A 17,703-nucleotide genomic window follows, 5' to 3' on the forward strand; every position below is an offset into this window, starting at 1 on the left:
TTTGTACACCAATGTTCACAGCAGCCTTTTTCATAACAGCCAAAGGTAGGAACAACACAGATGTCCATCAAGAGATAAATGGATAGACAAAACGTGCTATATACATACTAGGGAATGTTAGTCTTAAGAGAGAAGGATATTCTGACACCTGTTACAAATGGATGAAGCCCGAGGACATTGTGCTAAGTTAAATAAACAGTCACAAAGGACAAATATTATAGGACTCCACTTATGTAAAGCGCATAAGTGCTAAGTCACTTCAGTCATGTCCGACTCTTTGTGATGCCATGAACTGTAGCCCACCAGGCTCCTCTGTTCATAGCATTTTCCAGGCAAGAAAACTGGAGTGGGTTGCCATTTCCTCCTCCGGGGGATCTTCCCGACCTAGGGATCGAACCCGTGTCTCTTACGTCTCCTGCATTGGCAGATGGGTTCTTTACCGCTAGTGTGACCTGGGAAGCACATAGAGTAGTTATATTCACAGGTACAAAATGTTGAATAGAGGTTACTAAGAGTTAGAGGTGGGGGGCTGCAGAGTTATTATTTAATGGGTACAGAGTTTCAGTTGGGGAAGATAAAAAGTTCTGCAGACGGATAGTAATGATGGCTGCACAGCAATATGAATGTACTTAAAGCCACTGAATTGTAGACTTAAACATGAAAAAAGGGGTACATTTCATGTTAGGTATGTTTTACCACAATAAAAGAAGAGAGAGAGGGAGATGTGGTTGCTGGGCTTGGTCATCAGATCTTTAGAAAGATCTGGGGGCATCAAAGATGCTGAGCTGAGGAGGTGTCTCTGTTATGAAGGCCTCTGGGTCTCGATGGGAGAGAAGAAGGCAGAAGTCTGGAATGTTTGAATTTAATGTCCTAATGGAGTTGTATTTGCAGAATTAAATCCATTTGATCAGTCTAGGAGCTTGTTTTATTTGTGTAAATCGACTCAGTATTACGTATAACAAGCCATGGGAACTAGACAGATTCAGGACCAGGGAAATAAGGATAATTTGGGGGTTGGTAAGAGTGTGGGTCGCTTTCCTCACCTTTTATTAAATGAACATAACAGAGCCAGCTGATGCAAGGGGGACGATATTGGACACAGCAAAGCCAGTGAAGCCCAAACAAGTGCTTTATAAGACTTGAAGAGACAGGGAAGAGGAAGGTAAAGATCTGATGGAAAGGTGCCCAAACCTTCCTATTGTGATGACTGGGCTATTCCTATTTTCTTTCCTCTGGGAACAAAAAGCAAATGGATGCCTCAGGAATTCCTAGTTTCTAGTGGACAAGGAGCTAGAGTCACCTGTCCCAATATTTGTACTTCCTTTTTTTCATTCCCCCAAAAGTTCTTTGAAAATATGCCAATGCCATTGATATCTCAGCGTGCTGAGAGATGCAAGGTGGTGTTTCTCTTGTATAGGACCAACTAAGGAGGGCTCCTCTTGTACAAAGGTTTCATGCCTCTGTTGTTTTTTTCTTCCTCTCTCTCCTGTGCTCAACTTCCACGGACTTGGAAAGCCATGGATTTTAAATTATCATCTTTGCATGTAACTACATTTTAAGTGTCCACCTGGAGCGACAGGGTTGGCACACGCTGAAGAAGCAGTGGGTTGTCTGATTAGACAGGCTCTAAGGAAGTGCATGCTCTGGATGTGGGAAGAGAACATTTTCAACTCTCCCTCTGATAACACATTTGCTCTTTGCTCAAGGATGCTGGGCCGGGGTGACTTGGGTACCACTGGGCCCTATGAATGGACAAGCTGCCATTTTCAGCATTCACTGGAAATGTGGAAATAAATGTTGTTTCTTTGGCCTTCGACTTCTCCTTGGGCAAATATGGAAGGCTGTGTATTCCCAAAGTCCCGAGAATTGGAGGTCTGGGTTTCCTGCCAGGGTTCCTGAGGGCGACAGAGACGGAAGAGATTGCAGGGCAGAAGCAGGAGCAACCAAATCACAGGCCCTAAGGTGGACACCTGACTGGGCGGCCAGGGCTCTAGGTGACTGAAAGTGAGGGAGTATTTGGTGAGTTATCAGAGCATCCATGGGGCTCAGGCAGCACCACCTCTTGTTTCCAGGACCCTGTACCCACCTTCCAACCTTGATCAATGAAAATGAATTCCTGCTTGTGCTATTCTGGTGTTCATTAGGTTAAATCCCTGTTCCTGCCTCCTCTGATTCCGGACATTCCATAGGGACAGGATGGAGGCCAAATCAGTTCAGTTGTCCTTGGAGTGAAGGGGTGGCTTCCTTCAGAGGTCTGTCAGGGACAATGCGGTCACAAGGACAGCAGGTGAGAACTTGAGATGCCTCCAGTGGGCTCTGGGGGAGGAACAAGAGTAACTGTGGGAAAGAGTCCACAGTCAGGCGGTTTTGAAAAATGGATATTCCTGACTTACTGATCTTTTCTAAAGTAATCAATTTGTGTGTGACTGAATGATTCAAATTCGTAGCCTTTCCTGAACGGAGCAAGGTTTTTCTCAGACATCTGGGTAACTTCAGAGTGAGACCAGTGCAGGGGAAGTTATCTTACTCATTTCCTTGCCTGCGGGCAGGATCAACCCAGACTCCTGACTCAATTCTAGCTTAAAAAACAAAAAGAGCTTCAGTGAAAGAAATTGTTTGGCTTGTAATAATATTTATTGAGGATTTTCTATTTTCTAGGCATTGTTCTAAGTCCTTGACAGGCATTATCTCCTTCACTCCTCACAACTGCCCTATAAGAAAGGTATTGTTGGGACTTCCCTGGTGTCCAGTGGTTAGGACTCCATGCTCCCAATTCAGGGTGTGAGGGTTTGATCCCTGCTCAGGGAACTAAGATTCTACATGCCATGCAGTATGGCCAAAATAAGTTTTTTTAAAAATAAAAAAGAAAGGTATTGCTATTATCCATGTTACTTAGAGGAGGAAACTGAAGCACCAAGGGGTTAAACATCTGGCCTATGCTCACATGTTATTTAGTTCGTGGCTGAGCAGGCAGTGAACCCCAGGCAGTCTGATGCCAGAGCCCCTGCTGTAGTCCCCTGACGAATGGGATTTACTCCTCACCATCTCATTTCAGGTCTCAGACTAAGTCTGCTCAGGCTGCCATAACCAAGTACTATAGCCTGGGTGGCTTAAACCACAAAAAAGCATTTTCCCACAGTTCTGGAGGCTAGAACTCAGAGATCAAGGTGTTGGCAGGGCTGGTCTCTTTCTCCTGAGGCCTCTCTCCTTGAATCGTAGATGGCTGTCTTCTCCCTCTGTCTTCACATGGACTTCACTCTGTGTGCGTGCAGGTCCTACTGTCTTTTTATAAGGACTGGTCATATTGGATTAGAGCTCACCTGATGGAGCTCTAATTGCTCCATCAATTGCTTTCAATTGCTTCTTGAAAGACCCTGTCTCCAAATACAGTCAAACCCTGAGATACTGAAGTTTATGACTTTCATATATGAATGTAAGATGCCCTGGAGGAGGAATGGCATTCTTGCCAGGAAAATCCTATGGACAGATGAGCTTGGCAGGCCACAGTTTGTGGGATCGCAAAGAGTTGGACACAACTGACCATGCACTCATGCACGTATACTTCAGCCAGCACGTACAATTCTCACCTGTGACTTCTCACAGGGTGATGGAGAATGTATGTCCTATTGAAGCACACGATGATCAGACTGCCTCTTGGTCTTCTCTTCTGAATGAGGAAATAGTCCCACCTCTGCTGTTTGCTTCCCTGCTCTTCTTTTCCAGAGAGTTGATTACCTACACTGTTCTTTTGCCCGTGAATTTCATATTCTGCCTTGTAAGTGGTTGGGTCCAAATTGAAAGCATGCTATGTTCATTTGCATCTGATTTTTCTCTTTTCTCCTACTGGTTCTTAGATATATTGCCAATTCTGGGTTGGAAGAGAAAATTTTGTGTAGCAATGGGAGAGATAAAGGGGTAAAATAAAAGTATGAACATTTGAAAAATAATAATTCTATCTTAACCGCTTGTGCTGGGTCCTTTTTATCCTGTACCATATATTGAATTAATAAGCCAAAAGGTTTCTCTTATATGTGGAAAACAATTTGAAACTCCGAGAATCCAAGAATCATAGAAACAAGATGCTGAGGCTGAAGAAAGCTAAGGTCTTGCTAGAGGTCTCCAGGCTCTTATTTACAATTCAATGCAATGAGTTTCCCTGGTCCCATTCTCTATTGAGTCCTCTACCATATTTCTTCATTAATTAAAAGAAAATCTTTCATTTCTTTACTCCTATAGGTCAACTAAGTCTGAAGAAGAGTCAGGCAATTACTTCCCAGTAGGCTCCCAGTTCTGTCTGTCTTGTTAGATTCATCAGAGGAAATGAGATATTAGCATGTAATATGTGTTGAAGTATTTTATTTGACAAGTCAGTCTGTTTCTCATATATATAGGTGGGACCATGTCTGATGCTAACACTATATTTGGAACTTTGCTCTAAATTGATGTAAGATAACCACTTAGAGAGAAGCCCTTGAAGGACTGTGGAAAACATGAGTATTGGTACCCTGTCCCCATCTCTGTGGTTTATGTTGGCCTGGGTCCTTTGCTTTATTCTTTTAGAGCATTTTATGAAGTAGTAAATATGATTTTTTCTCACTGATTTTGGGATGGTTCCCTGGAGAAGGGAATGACAACCCACTCCAGTGTTCTTGCCTGGAGAATCCTGTGGACAGAGGAGCCTGGCAGGTTATAGTCCATGGGATCACAAAGAACTGGACACAATTTAGTGACTAACACAACACTCAGGGTGGCTGTCATTTTTGCATAGGGGAAAAGGGCAGGTCTACAGGACCTTGCCTGCCCTTAGACCCTACTTAGTCTGAGACTCCTCCAGGGTAATCCACATACTAAAGTCAGAGTTTTCAATACCTCCTTCCAAGGTAAAGCCAGAGCTCTCGGAAGATTCCACTCTATGAAAGTGTACTTGACTTGAAACTAACGAAACACTGATGGTGACAAAGTGCAGACAGAGCAAGAAGCCAGTTAGAGAGTGCACGTGCAGGAGTGAGCAAGCTGCATCTGTTGAATGGTGAACCCCAAGAGTTCAATTACCCCAGTTCCCTCCACAGAGGGTAACCATGGAAACCTCATAACCCAGTGCATCATCAGTCCCTGAACAAAATACACACACACACACACACACACACACAGAGACACACACACAGAGACACACACACACAGACACACACACACAGACACAGACACACACGCATGCCCCAAGAGGGCAATGTATATGTATGAATATGGGTGCATGTGCCCGTGTTTCAGTTATTGTATATGTGGAGTGTGTTTGTGTGATGCCTTGACAGTTTGTGTGTGCATATATCAAATGGAATTAGCATGGGCGTTCACTACCAAATGCTTTCCGGTTAGGCTCTTGGGGTGATGAAGAGCGTAGGTTTGTCCTGTTTGGGTGCTGTACTGGGAGCTGGTTCGAGCATGTGGGAGAGGACCTGCATTTTCAGTTAAGTGGAAGGTGATGTGGTGGGATGGTTTGAGCACACCGGAGGGCTGGTAACTTATTTTTCCCTTCATCAGGTTTCTATTGCACAGAAGTGTACAGGTGTGGGATATTTCATCAGCTGGGAGGTCTGATTCTCCTCGGATGGGAATACTCAGTGTGGATCCATATTGAGCTCAAATGATCTAGTGCGGATGCAAATCAGGTTTGGGGTATCGTTTTTACAAAGAAGTGTCTGTTTTTTCACGGAATGTGCTGGTCTTTTCTTTCTTTCGCTGTTCTCTTTCTGATTTAAAGCTTTCTCTTTTTCTGAGGCTTGGGCCAGCCTGCCTATGGCATGAAGTCTGTGAGAATGTGGCACTTGGGAAGAGAGTGGCGGGGACAGCTCATGGAAGTCTGCTAATGAAATGTGTCATTCAGCATGCACATGATATCAAGAAGATTACGTGTCCCTTGGCAGATCTTTGACAGCAAGGCAGCTCCATCTGGATTAAGGATAATTTGGGGGAAAAGCTACATGAAGATTGGGACTTCAGACCAGCAGGCCTGGGTTTCTAGGTTATGAATGGGGATAGCACACCTTGTAGAGTCTGGCCCTGTGCTTGACTCTCAACTTAATGGGAGCTCCGTGCATTTGAGGGCTTGTGTGTCTGTGTGTTTCTCAGCTCTGTCCCTCCTCCTCTATGTAATGTATGAATGAAAGAGAATTCATTAGGGAGTCTCAGGAAGAAACCATTGTCTTCCATTCATATTTACAGCTAAAGTTTCTTAAATGGGTAGGTCTTGTTTGTCCATCAAAACATGGCTATCCAAAGAATATTTTCCTTTCTGTTTTTAAAGCAGTCACTTCCTGGATGACAGAAATCCACACTGACATTTCCCAGCAGGGGCCTCAAACACTGCCCACATTCTCCCTGACTCCTCTGCCGATCGCCCGTGGGCCTCTGGCAGCACCATCCCAGCTTCTCTCTGCTTTCCTCATGACCCTGCTCCTGGCAGAAAGTAGTTAGGCTGAATGGCTGCAAGATATCTGCTGTCAGGTGGCTGCCTGAAGCTCTGACACCTTGAAGGGAGTTCACGTTACCCCATGCATTCAGTTACCTTTTGAGTTTGCCTAAATGGTGCCTGAGCAACCCCGGAGATGGGCAGAAGGGAATCACCTGTCTGGAGGTGTTCACTTTCCCTATTCCCTCTGGAGCCCACTCTCAATCCCTCTAGGACCTATTTCCATTCTGGACTGTCTCACCAAAATGCCTGAAAGGGCCCCTTGCTCTCAGCTCCCATCTCATCAGAACAGTTTGGAGGGGAGGTCTCCTTTGCCCCGTGCACACCCAGGGAGGACTGGGACTCCCACGGGCTCCCACCATGGCTTCCTCATGCCTTTTCTGGGGTGCACTTTGAGTCTTTAACCAGCAGTGATTCAGAAACGCATGGTTTGAGGTGATTTACCCTTTCATTCAACCACTAATTCTTATGTGCCCCCCAAATGGCAGCCACTGGGGGTACGGCAGTGAAATAGGTGCTATTTTTGCCCCTTGTGAATTCACGCATCAGCTGAGGTACCAACAATACAGTGAGAAAAGGTATGTGTGTGCTTAGTCACTCAGTCGTGTCCAACTCTTTGCGACCCTGTGGACTGTAGCCAGCCAGGCTCCTCTGTCCATGGGATTCTCCAGGCAAGAATACTGGAGTGGGGTGCCATGTCTTCCTCCAGGGCATCTTCCTGACCCAGGGATTGAACTCACATCTCCTGGGTCTCCTGCACTACAGGCAGATTCTTTACCACTGAGCCACTGGGGGAAGCCCCAATAGGGTGTCAATCCAGCGCCCTACAGGAGCTTATGAAGGGACCGTGGAGGATTCTTAGGGGAACTGATGTCTGATTTGCAACCTGAAAGATGAGGGGGAATTAGCTGGGTAAAGGGAGGTGATGGGATACTTTCCAGCAAGAGGGAATTAAATTTTTTTTTTTTAAACTGCCTAACAGGTAAAATCTGATGGCAAATGGTGTGAGAGAGAGAGAGAACAAGCAGAGGACAAAAAGATGGAGAAACATGGGAAATAGTGGAAGAGGCAGAGATAGACACAGACAATTGGTCAGTAACGAAAGGCTGGAAGACGGAGAGATGAGAGGAATAGAGAAAGGACCAGGGAACCGTGGATTGTGAGAGCTGGAAGGAAGCAGAGAGAACATGTAAAATCCCTCCATTTTATAGATAAGGAAACTGAGGCACAGAAAGGCATTTACCAAGGATTTACCAGAGTTACAAATGTGTTTAGTAAAAATGCTGAGTAAGAGGCCTAGATCCCAAGGTTTCTAGTAGGTTTGAGAGAGAAAGAGCTAGAGAAGGACATGATGGGGAGAGAGAGGAGTCAGAGACAGAGGGATGAGAGCTGGGGAGAGGCGAGGACAGCTGAGATTCGTGGGTGGCGCACTGTCAAGATTATGTGGAGGGAAAGCAGGGAAAGTTTAGATGAAATCTGAGCCGGGTTTCTTTTCCTTTTCCCATTCCCTTTTCTTCTTTTTCTCCCTCTCTTTCCACTTCTCACCACAGCCTGTCTACAACTAGATGGCAGGGAGCTGGTTGCCATGGCTACTAAATGGCATTCAAGCAGGCTGAATTATTAAACCAGGGTCTTTGAAGCCAGGGCCCCAGTACGAAGTCCCGCTAGGGGGCGCAGGGCGCAGCGTGGGGCACAGGTCTAAATCGGGGTGGGCGAAGGTGCTCCCTTGCTGGTCTGGCTCTTGGAGTGTGCCTTGAGCATCCGAGCACCTCGCTGAGTACAGCAGAGGCCTGAGAGTAGGGGAGGGGCATCTGCTGGGGTGAAGTGTTGGAGGGACTGAACCCCGGCCTCCCAGCCAACTCTCACCTGCTCCAGCAAAGGCACTGGACAACAGCTGCAACTCACTGGAATGGAAGAAGAACCAAAACCGATATTTTCGTTATGTCTGAAAGGGCACCATACTGTTCAAATTAGTTGTTACTTGTTGCCAGAGAGGCAAAAAATAAAATGACAGGTGTATCACTGGGGTCATACTAGGCCATCTGGGATTGCAATTCTTTGTTGGAGGCAATCTGTTGTGGAGCCATCCGGTTGGTAGCTGTGGCCCTCTGCCTACAAGAAGAAGGCGGCTGTCAAGGAGGGTTGTTTGTGGGCACAATAGTTGCTTGTTTTGATGGTGGAGGGGGGTGAGTATGGATGCTCTTCTCTTAAGGAGATTCCAAGCCAGGAAAACCATCAACCTTCTGGTAGCCCAGTTCTTTAAACTTTTCCATTAAGAAAAGAAACCCAAACATTGTAATTTGGCTGTTTCTGCTTGTGGGCTGATGAAAGAAGGGACTCTGTGGCTGATAACTGTTCTGTGTCTGTGGGTATGTATGCTAGGGAGCAGTGGGGGGGCATGAAGAGTCCATTTTGAGGTTAATGGAATCATTCTCCTTTCCTCTAATAGATTCAGTAGATCCTGAGGTCAGTTTTCTATAGTGGGAAAATCTCTCCCCATGTCCTCCCCACTCTGTGCTTCTTCTCTCTCGAGGGGAGGGCTGTTAACTCTCTAGGTCCTAGGATTCTGATGCCCCTGTGTTCAGGGCCCACGTTTTCCTTTATGAGAGAGGCTCCTGCTGATGCTTGAATCGAGAAAAAAAAAATTCTTAATAAGGGAAACCAGGTCTATAAGTCTTCCCAGAAATCTGCCAGCCTCTGAAAAACTGATGGATAGCTCTGATTTTTTCCCCTGACGCTCAGTTGGAGCAGTTTTCAACGTCAGGGCTACAGGCTTGATTTTCCAAAAGCTGATTTCATAGAGACCAGACTCGCTTCTTTTCAGGGTTGATGATAATGTTTAGGATTTACCTGATGCTGGGGCTGAAGTTCTGAATCCTCCCCACGAGACTGCGTGGGGGTGAAATGCTAGCCAAGGAGGCTGCACGTCCTCTCCCCATTCCAAGCTAAGAGGAAGAGGAGAGGAGCCTTTGGCCTTGTGACCAGTTGGTTCCCTTCAATGCATGTTTTCTGAGATGTGACAGGCCTTGGGTAGGTGGGTGTGGAGCGTACAAATAAAATCCCTGCTCTTGGCCATAGCTCACAGCTAAGTAGGAAAGGCCCAATGTCTTCATTCAACTCTGGCAACCCCCAGAGGAAGTCTTCAGAAGACTTGCCCCATCTTTCTGCGCCAAGGCCAGGCCTAAGGAACTAGAGCTGCAGGAGCGAGAAGCCTCTCCTTTCTCTTTCTCATCCTCCCCTTCTTCCTTTCTGTTTCTCTTCTCGGCCCATTCAATCCTACTGCCTCTCCTTTCTCTCTCTATGGGGCCCTCTGATTCTGAGTTTTTGGTAGTAAGTGGGCAGCTGAGTATAGCCAACTGGCACAGCCCTTCTGGGGATCTATTTGGACTGAAGAGATGGGCTGGTGGGAACTGAGGTCTTCACTAGCAAAGGCCCTGGGAGGCATTTCTATTATCCAGGAAAAGATACACAAAGAGCCAGAGAAATAAGAGGAGATGGAGCCCTCGGAGGGATTCAGGTCTAGAAAACTTTGGAGATAGGCCAGCCTGACTGTTTTAAGGGCTGTTCATTTTTTGTGCTCCTTAAATACCCCTAAAGGAAAGTTATGACAAACCTAGACTGTGTTAAAAAGTAGAGACATTGCCAACAAAGTCTGTCTAATCAAAGCTATGGTTTTTCCAGTAGTCATGTATAGATGTGAGAGTTGGACCTTAAAGAAGGCTGGGTGCTAAAGAATTGATGCTTTTGAACTGTGGTGTTAGAGAAGCCTCTTGAGAGTCCCTTGGACAGCAAGGAGATCAAACCAGTCAAAAGGAAATCAATCCTGAATATTCACTGGAAGGACTGAAGCTGAAGCTCCAACACTCTGGCCACCTGATGTGAAGAGCCGACTCATTGGAAAAGACCGTGATGCTGGGAAAGGTTGAAGGCAGGAGGAGAAGGGGACGACAGAGGACGAGATGGTTGGATGGCATCACTGACCCAATGGACATGAGTTTGAGCAAGGTCTGGGAGTTAGTGAAGGACAGAGAAATCTGGTGTGCTACAGTCCATGGGATCACAAAGAGTCAGACAGGACTGAGCAACTGAATAACAACAACCAAATACACCTGGGAGACAGAGTCTTCCTTCCAGCACTCATTTGGCCCCTGGCCACCCCCAGGGAGCCTGTATATCCCTCCAGAGGCAGCAGAGATGTTCCCCACTTGGGCTGGGATCTCTACCTTGGACAGCATTGGCTCAAGCACTGGTCCCTCCCCACTTCCTCCTCTCTCTTAACTTGATGCTTGAAGCCCCCATTCACTTCTGCTTCCCTTCGTAGGTAATCACGCTCTTCCATTGCTACTCCCAGCCCAACAAGGCGACCAGCCAGGACCCTGGGGCCAGGGTGAGGTCCACTGGCAGAACCTTGGGAGGTGCCGACGGTGTTCAGAAACAGGGACGGTATTCCACTGTTCCACTTGAGTGGGAATAGACTGTGGAAGTCTGAGATCGCTGAACTTTTCTGCAGAAACCCCGACCGAAATTTCTCGTCTCCAGGCCCTTTTACTACACCGAGCCCCGCCCGTCATCCAGCCCCCGGCCCCGCCTGCGGGTGTGCGCGCTCCCGCTCCCTCCAGCGTCTCTCTCCGCACCCTCCCGCCTCGTGGTGCTGCCCAGCCGACTGTTTGTTCCTCTGTTTGGATACAGCTCCAGTCTTCTTATCTCCTTCTGACCGCTCTTGGGGGCATGTGTGCGAGTTCTCTTTCTGCTTGTCAGAAATTTCTTTTCCACTGTGTGGGCAGGAGACAGCTGGCTCCCCCCGCAACTGTCTCCCCTCTCCTTTATTTATTTTGTTCTGTTTCTCTCCTTTCCTTCTCCTGCCTCCCCCTTCTCCTTTTTCTCCCCCGACACCTCTTTCTTCCTTTTTCAATTTCACCATCTCTCCTGCCCTATCTCCCCGTGCCCCTTCCCTTACCTTTGTGCCCTTTTAAAAATAATCCAGTGATGTCTCAGGACTAGCACACTCTCCTCATTCAGCCGGGCGCGGGATTCTGCGTTAATTCAAGGTAAGCCCCGGTGGTTCCTGCTGCCCAGGAAATGGTCGCCTTGGCCCTGGCGCCCGCTGTCTTGAGGGGCTTCGCCTCTCTCCCCGGTGTTGGTGTAGGGCGCCTGGCTCCGAGCCCCCAGTGCTGCTACCTGTTGGGGGTGCATGGACCGTGGAGATTTAGTTTGTCTGAAACCTTCCCCTAAGCCTGTTCTTCACGCGCAGCCCTTTTCTTTGTAACTTCCGTGTTAATTTCCCAGGCGTGGGAAAGCCCCCGCGCGGTGGGGTGTTTCAGGGTGTGAGTGGTGTGCCCCTTGCCAGGGTGCCGGGAACTGGCACCTTGTTCGTGCCTGCGTGTTCACTCAGCCAGGCGGCAGCGAGGGAGGCTCGTGCAGCCACAGGAGCTCAGCCAAGCTCGGAGGAAGGGGTGCCGGCGGGGCTGCGGGGTCTCTGCCAGTTCCAGCCTTGGGGAAGTGTTGTGGGGTGCAGTGGGGGGGTACCTCTCCGGGGAGGGCTGGCTGAGGAGGGGCTGAGCTTCCAGTGAAGTTTCTGGGAAGGAGTTGTGTGCGCCCTTGGAAGCATCCCGGGATCATCGTTGCTGGGGTGTTTCTGGAGCCTTGGGGTTGTGGATCCGTGGGAGAGTGAGTGGACCCTATCCTGGGAGAGAGCTGGGAACTGGCTCTTGCAAGAGGAAGGCGAGTTCGAAGAAGAAGCCGAGCTATTTAGAGTGACTTGCCTTTTGACTACGTTTGGGTCTCCCAGCCAGATGGTGGCTGTGTCTTTTTCCAGGGATGAACACTCAGTTCACTGTGCCCCTTTGCTTTGTGCCGGTGCCCAGGAGAAAATGATGGGAGATGCCACCCCCTCCCCCTGCCACATTCCTCTGAGATCGAGGTTTCTGCCTCACTCTGGGCCCTGAGGTGGCAGTTTGGCCACTTGCCCAAGGAACAATTGTTCTTCTCACTGGGTCTGACTCTGTGGCTGCTCAGAGCAGGTGGTTCAGGCTGTGTAGGTGGGTGCATGACCCAGATCTGGGTGATTGTAATGATCCTGTCTCTCTTACCTTTAGAGGCCATGGTGTTGGGGCACTGGTTCTTTCTTATTGTGGGGGCCAAGAACCCCACAGTGTCTCAGAGACATCACAGTCAACAGATAGGCTGGAGGAGCCAAGCACTTTAGTCCAGAGGAGACTGTGAGACCTGCACTCAGAGAAGTGTTTTTGTGAAAGGAAAGAGGTTTCTGATGCTTAAATAAGAGCATCCTTTTATCAACGTTGACACCAGAGAAAAGTGGTTTTCTTTACTGGGGCTGGGAGCTGGGTTAGATACTGGGGAAAACTTCCCCAGTTAACAGTTCCAAAAGGAATCATTAATGAAAAATAATAAAACTTCCTTTCCTGCCAAATGTGTGGGTCTTTTGGGTTGTGCAGCCATTTCTGGAGCCTAGATAGAGATGACTTTTTATTGTTTGACTCCACTCTACTATTCTCTCACATGATTTGTCTCCAGCCAGCTAAGATTTTTTTTAACCACTTTGTAGTACTGAGTAATCATATAATTTATTGTCCAAGCTGAGACACTTTTGAGAGTAGACAGAGACATTAGTAATAATTAGACATGGACAAGAGAGACTGTCTAGACAGACAGGGATGAATGATTGCCCTGGGAGTGACTCTATAGTCAGAGTGAGGGACAGTTCACAAGGCAGCGTGCCATGCTCTCATATCATTTGAATCTTGCACCTTCCTTCCTGGAGTGGCTCTTCCTGAGTCAAATTGCAAATGGGCTTTAATTCAGTTCCCTCTGAGAAGCTAGCACTGATTGTAAATCTCTTTCCTTTGACAAACCCCTCTTTCCTCAATTCCATGAAACCCTTCACAAATCCCACTTCCAGAATGGAACTTCATGCTTTGATTGCAGGAGTTACAAGGAGAGGGCTATTTACATGGAACTGATTTACGTGTTTCTATCTCTCTGTCTGTTTCCTTGTGATATTTATGAGCTTGGGCTCTCAGGGGGCCATCCTTCTGCCAGGACTTGTGAGTGTTACGTTGATGGCAGGATGATATACAGTGACCCTCGGAGTCACACGGTTGAGTGATTGAATCGCTGCTGGCATACCTCCTCAGATGTCTGGAGGCTTCTGGTGGGGTGTGTATTGGATGTGAGAGAGGAGGGGGAGAGGAAAGAATCCTGTATGTGTCTGAGTTTCAAACTGAGAAACTCATATTCACGAAGCATTCTATTGCAGGGAAGTGCCCAGCTCTTACTTCCCGAGTTGTGTGAGGAAATGATAAGAATTCTCAGGGGATGTGTCAGTCACACCTCCAGCCTCCTAGGAGCCCACGAGTCTGTCAGACAGTCAAATTGCTGCAGGGTCTCAGCAGTTTAGTTATCACTTATTAAGTGCTTATTATTTTCCAGATAGAACGAGGAGTTTCCAGGCTTTATCATAATTAATCCTTACCCAGCCCTATTAAGTGCATGCACGCTAGTATACTTCAGTCGTGTCCGACTCTGTGCGACCCTATGGACTGCAGCCTGCCAGGCTCCTCTGTCCATGGGATTCTCCAGGCAAGAATACTGGAACGGTTCTCATGCCCTCCTCCAGGGGATCTTCCCCACTGAGGGATCGAACCCGTGTCTCAGCAGGTGGGTTCCTTGCCACTAGCACTGCCTGGGAATCCTTATCTAACCTATTAAGTAGGTATCCCCATTTTATAGAGGTAACTGGAGCTCAGACAAGTTAAGTTACTTGCTCAAGTTCACCCAGAAGCCAACTGACTCTCTCCATGCAATGGGCACCTTTTTGTGCGGAAGATGATGTGGTCAGAATTTGGTTCACACATGTGATACAACCTATTTAGGGCCCTGGGGGTTTCAGGGTAGGGTCGATTGGACAGTCCACTTGTCCATCCCATCTGATTCTTGATTCATATTGCCCTTATTTTTTCTGTCCGCATTGTCCTTTCTTTTCTTTTAAGATATAATAATAACAGTTCATTGTATCTTGAAGAAAAAGTGGATTTAAAAAAAAAATGGCATTGAGATAAATGGCCAAACAGTAAAAAAAAAAAAAAAAAAAAATTTAGGTGGACCTGCCAAGCCTTTTCCTATGGATTAACTGCATTGTCTTTCTTGGTGTCTATGAAATTTGTGTGCTCCACTCCCTGCCCTGTCACCTGGGCCATCACTGGAAGTCCCTGCCTTCTAGAACTGACTCCAGTGTGTCGATGAATGCCTGGGGTGGAAGGATTGTCTCGTGAAAGGCCAGAGCATGCGTCAGCATCTGGTACTGAGGGTCTGTCTACACCTTAGTTATTGAAGCCTGTCTCTCTCAGGGTCACAGTTGACTGAGCCCAGTTGTCTCAGAGGCTGACCATAGCTTTGATTTGGAGAAAGCCTCCCCACCCCTTGGTTTGCCCAGAAGTAACCCTATAGACGGGGCTTCCCAGGTGACTCAGTGGTAAAGAATCCGCCTGGCAGGTAGTTGACCCAAGTTCAATCCCTGGGTTGGGAAGATCCTCTGGAGAAGGAAATGGCAATCCACTCCTGGGAAATCCATGGACAGTGGAGCCTGGGATGACAGTCACGGGGCTGCAAAAGAGTTGGACATGACTAAACAGCAGCAGCTCTATAGACTAGGAGGGGAACCTGACCATTTCCAATTGACAGTGTCTTGGCTGGTCCTTTAGATCCTTTCTCCTATCATTGAGGCAAAAATAGAGCCTTAAGATAGGTAATCCTAGAACTTTATTTCCACCTATTCATCTTTCCTGTTTATCCTGCAGCCCTGTAATCAGCCAGACAAAGAGCCCAGAGGCCACAGGGCATTATCAGGTAGGGGTGGGGTGGATAAAGGACCATTGGCCTGGGAGACCTGACCCAACTCGTTAAACCCCAGTAAGGAACCCTGTGACCTTGGGTGATTCACAAGCTTCCCTGAACCTCATTTAACTTGCCTAAAAATGAAGATTGGGCAGACGCTTCCCAGGTATTTCCCTTCCCACAGTTCAGGGTAGTGTTGAGCTCCGTGCTCCACAAATCCTAGGCAGAACCTCTCCTGGTTTCCCCTCCCGGGGTGAGGGTGTGGGAGCCCAGAGGACGAAGGATGGAGGTAGATGGAGGGGCCACGAAAGGGTCGTCCTAGGGAGAAGCAGTGACTGCCCCAGGTCTCCTCTGGGCCAGCCTCAGCCTAGTGCTAGTCTGGAAAAATAGCATTGTTTATCTGGCATTTCCTCCCGAGGAAATCTTGCAAACCCGAGGAGTTGTATATCCTTATACCCACAATAAGTGACAGAGAATTGGAAAGAGCAGATTCCACTATGCTAACCAACATCTACAATATTCCCTGAATGATGAACTAACTGCTAGGTGAGGGGTAGGGGTGGTAGGCAGGAGGATAGGAGAAGGTGGTCTACGAAAAAAAATGAAAAAGAGACATGGTCTTTGTCCTCATGGCCTTGCAGTGTGGTAGGGAGCTGGGACCTAGGCCACTGTGTAGCTGTTGTTCAGTTGCTCAGTTGTGTCTGACTCTTTGCGACCCCATGGACTGCAGCACGCCAGGCTTCCCTGTCCTTCACCATCTCCCGGAGTTTACTCAAACTTATGTCCATTGAGTTACTGATGGCATCCAACCCTTTCATCCTCTGTCATTCCCTTCTCCTCCTGCGTTCAATTTTTCCCAGCCTCAGGGTCTTTTCCAATGAGTTGGCTCTCTGCATCAGGTGGCTGGAGTATTGGAGCTTCAGCATCAGTCTTTCCAAAGAATGCTCCTTTAGGATTGACTGGTTTAATCTCCTTGCGGTCCAAGGGACTCTCAAGAGTCTTCTCCAGCACTACAGTTCAAAAGCATCAATTCTTTGGCGCTCAGCCTTCTTTATGGTCCCGCTCTCACATTTGTGAATGACTATTGGAATAAACCACAACTTTGACTATATGGACCTTTGTTGGCAAAGTGATGTTACTTTATAGTAACAAATTATAAAGCCATTTGGAACCAAAAGCCCACTACAAAGCTCTTTGTTTTAGCATAGAGTGCTATGCCACATGCTCAGTTGTGTCTGACTCTTCGCAGCCCCATGGACTGTAGCCTGCCAGGCTCCACTGCCCATGGACTCTTCCAGGCAAGAATACTGGTGTAGAGTCATTTCCTACTCCAGGGGACCTTCCCGGCCTAGGGATCAAGCCTGCATCTCTTGGGTCTCCTGCATTGGCAGGTGGATTCTTTATCACTAGCACCACCTGGGAAGTACTGAGTGGGTTACATGCAAATTAAAAAACTTCCTGACAGAAGCAAAGATACGTAGTTCCTCTTTCCCTGTAACCTGGAAAAGGTGTGAAGGATGTAATCCTCTTCTGAGACATGAGAATTCTAAAGGGCTCTGTTCTCTGCTGTAGATGTGTGGACTTGCAGGAATGGCAGTGAATGAGATTCTAGAACAGAACGGGCTTAAGGCCCTCCCGTCTGTGTTAATATAGCATTACTTTGAAAGATACATCCTCGGGAATCACGGAGCCTTTATAACTACACTGAGTACACTTGAAAAAAAGAAAAAAAAAGAACTTTCCCCCTATAAATACTAACTTGAGACTGGGGTAAAGAGAGAGTGCTCCAGATTTTCACCATAGGGTTAGTGGTGGCAGTAGCAGCTCAATGGGCCCTGAGTGAGAGGGCATGAGCTGGGGCACAGGGAGAGGAAGGCATGAAGCTGTCTTGGACACGGGGCAGGCGCTGCAGCCGGTGGCAGGGCAGGGCATCCAGCCCTTTGTGGTCTTTTATGTGATTTCTAACTTGAGTAAATCTAGGGCTACATTCATGGGCACACCTCTTAATGATGGAAATATCACTGCAGTTGCAGAAACGTAACGACGCAGCTCTCTGTGTCTTTCCAGCATAAGCTATCTGCATTGATGCCTCCTTTATGTATCTTTTCGGTTCCCCAACATGAATCAGATGTGTACAAGGTCTTTTGCTGGGAGAAATGGGGACATCAAGATGAAAATGACATGGGTCTCACTCTCAGTTAATGTCTAGCTCTAAGTACAGTCCTTTGAAGAAATTTTGATTTCTTTTACCAAATTACCTGTTACCTGGTCTTGCCCCAGTCCTTACTGGCCATAGACCATGGCAAATCATTAACCCCTTGGGCCTCAGCTATGGTATCAATACACAGGCCCAGCAGTGCATCTTAGAAAGAAGGGGCCCGGAC

The 17,703-nt window shown here is 47.6% G+C and overlaps 1 protein-coding gene across 1 annotated transcript in view; it reads left to right on the forward strand.

Moving 5' to 3' along the window:
* LOC108637747 overlaps positions 11,016 to 17,703 on the forward strand; it is a 125,694-nt gene continuing 119,006 nt past the window's right edge. The window contains exon 1 of the mRNA XM_018059963.1: positions 11,016 to 11,514. The gene's annotated coding sequence lies outside the window, so the exon portion shown is untranslated. The remainder of the gene's footprint in view (positions 11,515 to 17,703) is intronic.

This window comes from Capra hircus, chromosome 16, assembly GCF_001704415.2.
Source record: "Capra hircus breed San Clemente chromosome 16, ASM170441v1, whole genome shotgun sequence".
NCBI classification, from domain to species: Eukaryota; Metazoa; Chordata; class Mammalia; order Artiodactyla; family Bovidae; genus Capra; species Capra hircus.